The sequence below is a fragment of the Etheostoma spectabile genome, chromosome 13, assembly GCF_008692095.1.
Source record: "Etheostoma spectabile isolate EspeVRDwgs_2016 chromosome 13, UIUC_Espe_1.0, whole genome shotgun sequence".
Taxonomy (NCBI): domain Eukaryota; kingdom Metazoa; phylum Chordata; class Actinopteri; order Perciformes; family Percidae; genus Etheostoma; species Etheostoma spectabile.
In genome coordinates, this window is record NC_045745.1 from 1,538,640 (window position 1) to 1,544,480 (window position 5,841).

The following is a 5,841-nucleotide window of genomic DNA, read 5'->3' on the forward strand; positions in this document are numbered from 1 at the left end:
GATCATGCACCGGAAGCATGTGGAGGGAAAAGCGGCCAAGCATGCTCCTAGGTCAGCCCCATCCAACAAACCCCAACCCCCACTATCAATCAGCCAAGGCTGTGTGATCAATGGGGAGGAAACTGTGCAGCTATTATTTATAGGATCACCAGGCCATTAGACCCAACTATCCACTTAGCCTTTGCCACTTACTGTTTCTGTGTGCCAGACTAGAGAGAATTGGAGATTGAGGATGGCCAGCCTGCCCATATTGCAGGAATCATTCCTTTCATTTATCTCCATCCACACTACATTTACTCTGGGCTCCGGTGCCTGTGATACAGCAAACCCACCTGCACTTTGAGGCGGGCAATAGCACACCATTTCCAAACCACACTCAGTCATGTAGGACCAACACGTTGTGTACAGCGGAAATGTTGCACACATGTTGACTATGCTTGTTTGCGAGGGAGCGCTGTGAAAAGAGGTTGGAAAGATAGATGAAATGTGGACTCAAGTAAGCAGAAACAAGCAGTGATTACTGTACAGTATTTAGTACTTCAAAAGTGAAGAAGAGAGACAATACAATGCCAAATGTGATGTACAATCCCATTTGTAGAAGCAATTGTTAAGGAACAATACATGCACACAAGTGTATTGTTAAGGTGACCTTCATTAGGACATTACAAGTCTATATCCATGACGTTCCATGTCTGGGATTGTTGAGGTACCAAAAGATATTCTTGTTTGTTTCATTTTTTACGGATGTCCGTCCCCTTCCTCTTTCTTTGTGTTGGCATTCTAACCTCTGGTGGATTTCTGAGGACTATGGTTACCTGGTCCTCAGATCTCTGCAGGGTAAATCCAGACTGCCAGCTAGACTATCTGTCCAATCTGAGTTTTCTCTCGCACGACTAAAACTACTTCCTCCGCAGCGCCATGGAGGAAGGTCTGCCGATGCGATGCTAGGATATTACTGAATCTTTTAAAAATCTTTCCATTCAGAAACTCCACTGACCTCAGTGTGCCCAAGCTTTCCTCTCATACATCTATACTTTAAATATGTATCTGTACTGCTATAAACAGTACATAAAAATGTAACAAATACAAAATAAAGTATATATATATACATTTTATCATATTAATAATACATACTGTATAAATCTTGCAGGTGGCCTGAATTACACACACACATGCTTTCTACTTATACATGCACTAAATGGAGAGATGTTAGAGTGGGGGTGGGCTGCCCAAACAGTTGGGGGTTGGGTGCCTTGCTCAAGAGCACCTTGGCAGTGCCCAGGAAGAGAACTGGCTCTTCTCCAGCTACCAGTCCACCAACATATTTTTGATCCAAATGTGGACTTGAACCAGCGACCCTCCGGTTCTCAACCCAACTCCGTACTGACAGAGCTACTGCTAATTCTTCAATTCAGTTATGGGCACCTGTACAGACTATTGAGACTATGGACTATATATACATTGAGGCCCAGGTGTTCCGTTAGATTTCTTACCAAAATCTGCTCCTGTTTTGGTTCTTATGCATTAAACATATTCCCGTGAAGTAAACACGTAGAAATTGTGACAACATTCAACCCTAGTAAAAACCTGCTAAAAGCAGTGTTTCGGAAGCACTGTCACATTTCTCTGTTTTGTTTGCAGATGCATCATCTCCTCTCTTTCTGTGTTTCTAATGGCCCCTTTAAATAATTTATGATGATTGAATCCATGCTGCAGTCTAACCAGGGCTCATACCCAGCTACTTCTTTGTTAGATATTTGCTGCTCAGACCACCAGAGAGGATCAATATGTCTTTTGAGTGCAACGTGATGTCACACACTGGAATAAAGTTTGGTTTGATTTTTATTTATTTATTTCTGCTTCTGTCTGATGATGTGGAGCGAGATGTGACTCACACTGTCAGAGAAATGAGTTAGTGTCTTGTTCGTGGGACTTGACAAAACATGCTCTTCACGATTTAATGAGATGTCCTCCCCCCCAAAAAAAACTAGTGGTGGCGCACTCTGGTGGTTGTGGCAGTGATAATGAGAGAAAAGCAGGATGTCACGTGACAGAAAGTAAGAATTTCCACATAAAAAGCCACATGGGGTTCATGTCCCATTTCAAAATAAAAGGTAACAGTGTTTTTTTTTAGACTCATATAAATAATATATTATAACAAAAAAAATCCATGTCTTTCAGAACTGTTAAAGGCACAGAGCTGAGGACAAAGCTGGATGGCCATGAGCAGCCACAGTTGAGCAGGATGGTATTTGGCATGTGTTCTTGACAGATGACCCGGGCCATGGGGGAACTCTGGAGCTCTAAAACGCCCCAGCGTGACAAGTGACCTGGATGCTTCATTTTTTCCCAGCCCCACAACCCTCCGTGAACTCTGTGCCGTGATAGGTTGATGAGAGGCTAGTGGGTATCATTTGCAAAAGGCACCTTGATTTGGATGTGTGTGTGTGTGTGCAGCTGTCCAGAGTCTGATGATGCAGAGCTATGTCCTGTGTTCAGATTCAGACCACTGCTATTCATCTTTATTAATCTTACAGTCGGGGCATTTAAATGAATTATTGCATCGGGATGTGGGTGTGGATGATTCATGGCTGCATTGATGCAGTGACAAACCATAATCGATTATTGCCAACTAATGATGTTACTTGTTAATTTTCCAGTTGCTGCTTTATTTAGTTTTTTGCCTTTTGACTGTCTGCTTTGTTCAGACGTCACTGCATTCAGGATGTGTCTTTTTTTAAGAGCAGATACACTCAAAAGGCATTCATATGTGTCTGGAAGCTTGACTTTGTTGAAGAAAAACAAAGTGTAGCAATATATAGTAATATTGAGGAGGTGATGCATCGTGATATTGAATCAATTAGGATCACTGACAGGATAATTGTAATGGAATAATGAGAACCAGGGATTCTATTTTGTATAGGCTTTGCCCTCTAAGGGCTACGCTATTGGGTTTATCCCTTCGCGCATGCACAGTCATGAAGATTTTCTTTCCCGCCCTTGCGTTCAGCACGGGCTTCAACTACGTCGGCATTTACTGTGTATGTACACAGCGGACCCGTTGTTTGTCTCCCAAAACATTAACTAATGTTCTAGGAGCAGGTGGCCCGGACCTTAGAGGGCCACGCCTACACTCATAGAATCTGGAGTTACCTACGTAACTATCGTTCTATTTCATATAGGCTTTGCCCTCTAAAGGCTAAGCTATTGGGTTAGAGGGAAGCTGATGTAGTCAATGCCACCGGCGGCACAGGGCCCACAAGCCGAACATAGACCACATTTTCCCAACAGCAATGTACAGAGTCATTCTTCTGATAAAGCCTGCCATGCTAATGTCGTGGCCTGAAACGTTGATAAGGCCCGCGATATGATGGCAGTAGTTCATTGAGTAATGGGAATTGTGCTTGATTGACCCTGGAGTTACCTATGTAACTATGGAGATTCACACTTCTTGTTCTCACTAGTGACGGCCTATTGAAGCATCACGAAACTAGATGGCATGCTTGGTTTTAAATAAAAAAAGACTCAAGTAGTGACAATTCAGTGTGCTTTCAACCCTTTGTTGAACAGAGAGCGCCATCTAGCGGGCTCCAAAAATAAAGAAAATAGTTCAGGGAGCTTCATGAAGTTCCATTTGGCCGTCATTGGTTTTCAGACCAGTTTGTTTTTGAGTTATTTCGAGATGTTTCATGAATATAGCCGACTGACAACTGATGTCCTGACATTTGTCCCAGTAGGAAAAGAGACACACAAGAGACAACAATTTATTTTCACTCTCGATGGTACAAAAGCAAGCATTCTACTGCCTGGGGTCGTTTTAGTATGTATAGTATAGTTTTAATATAACCTCAAAGCAATACAACTTGCTGTAAACTGGAAAACAAAAATGTAACATGTTTGGTTTTAGGGTTGCACGATGTTGACAAAATGTTACAATATTGATCATGAATATGAGGATATCAATGTTATTATGTTACGGGAAAATACATTGTAACAATTCATAGATTCATAATAATATGGTGCACAGCGAGACTTCTATATGGAGCTGTAGTGCAGCTGCTCCAAAGGTCGTGAATGAAAAATATCGGATTTAAAACTTTGCCTGCACCGCCTTCTAGAAAGTTGTGGGACAACTTCCTGTGAAAAGTAGGGACAGAATGGGATCGGGTAGGGTCTAGTTTATTTTATCCACTGTGTGGATGCCATCATGTCTTCGGCCAAATAAAACGTTATAGCATTGGTGATTTTGGTATGTCTCTAGGAGTTCTTGTCTTATTTTGTTCCACTAGCAAAGAGGCTCGCTAGCGAGGTTTGTTTGGCTAGCCAGGCCTCCAGACTGCGACCAAACGGTCGCATTTTGAGAGCGCGTGACTGAATTTTACATCCAGTCGTAAATGTAAGTAACTTTACCCCATTTTTATTTTTAAAAACGTTAAACATGGAAATTTCAGTACCTTAGAGCATGTAAGCACAAGCTTATCTGTCATCTCTGCATATTGACAGAGAGCAAATCTCCGACACACACACACACACACACACACACACACACACTAGAGTGTGGATACCCAAACATAGCCTGACGGGGGCTGACGGTACCCAAAGGGCCAGGTTTGGACAGATATTTAGAAATGATGTTCGGGTTTGGCTCGGTCACATCAGCGCGATAAGGCATTTGTTGTAAAATGATGCTCCTTTAAGAGAGCTCAGTGCGTGTGTGTGGAAAGTGGACACAAGAGAGAGAGAGAAAGACAGAACAGAATTAGTGGAATAAGTTTACGTTTTTTTGTTGCGGTGTCCGAAATAAACCCCAGACTGAAAGCCAAGTTCATTCATTTGCTCACCAGAAACGGGATTTTAGAAAGGAAGCAAGCAGGAAAGGCTAACACATTGAACATTTTAAATTAAACCGCTTATTAACGTGCGCTTGTTGCCCCGTGTGCACTGATACGCTCATCTGTTTCCGAATGCCTTCCTACAGTTGCATAATAAAAGCAAGCTTTTCACACAAAAACGTAGCCTGCATGTGTCATTAGTATGAGAAACAAATGAGATTTTAGCTCTGTCGGCCTCGGACATAAATATTTGAATGCCTGTCGGAGTCACAGTGAGTCACGGAAATGCCGATAAAGTGGTTTCAATTCTGGTTACAGTATTTCAAAACTTCACGCAGATAGCATTTTCTGTGATATTGTCACCTTCCTAAAATAATCGCCTAAGTCATTTTTTCACGTTTTTCAGAAAACACAAAAAACTGAACCAAATACTGAACATACGATATTTATTAATCATTTCATTCAAACATGTTATGACAACAGATGAATTTTGACATACTAATAACAATGTCTGTAAATAATGCAACGTGAGAGGAATAAATGACTTAGGCAAATTTATGAACATGCCTTTGTGACTTAGGCAATTTTAAACCCTCAACTCTGTCAACAATGTGTTTACATGCACAGCACTAACCGGGGTATACGGTGAAGTGAATAACCGGTTTATGCCAGTTCTCCCCATATACATGAGCGGGGAAGAAGGACCAATTTTTTTTTGAAAAGACAAAAGTTAAGCGAAGTCCATGAAGCTCGCTAAATGCTAGTTTTCATGATTTTTTAGTTAAAAACATAGTTTTTAGCTGTTAGATTACAATAAAGTATTTAAATCTGTCTTGATAAGATCATGTACTGTGGACAAAATTCAACAAAAACTCTAGATGAAATATTGTTTGAAAAGAGTGAAGTCCATGAAGCTAGCTAAAAACAGCTAGCTAAATGCTAACTTTCATGTACAAAATAGAAATAACTATTGGTATAGCCTAGCCTATATTATAGTAAACATCATCAC

The 5,841-nt window shown here is 41.1% G+C and overlaps 1 protein-coding gene across 5 annotated transcripts in view; it reads left to right on the top strand.

The window, feature by feature from the left end:
- ntm (neurotrimin) overlaps positions 1–5,841 on the top strand; it is a 537,242-nt gene that overhangs the window by 436,324 nt on the left and 95,077 nt on the right. The window lies entirely within an intron of this gene.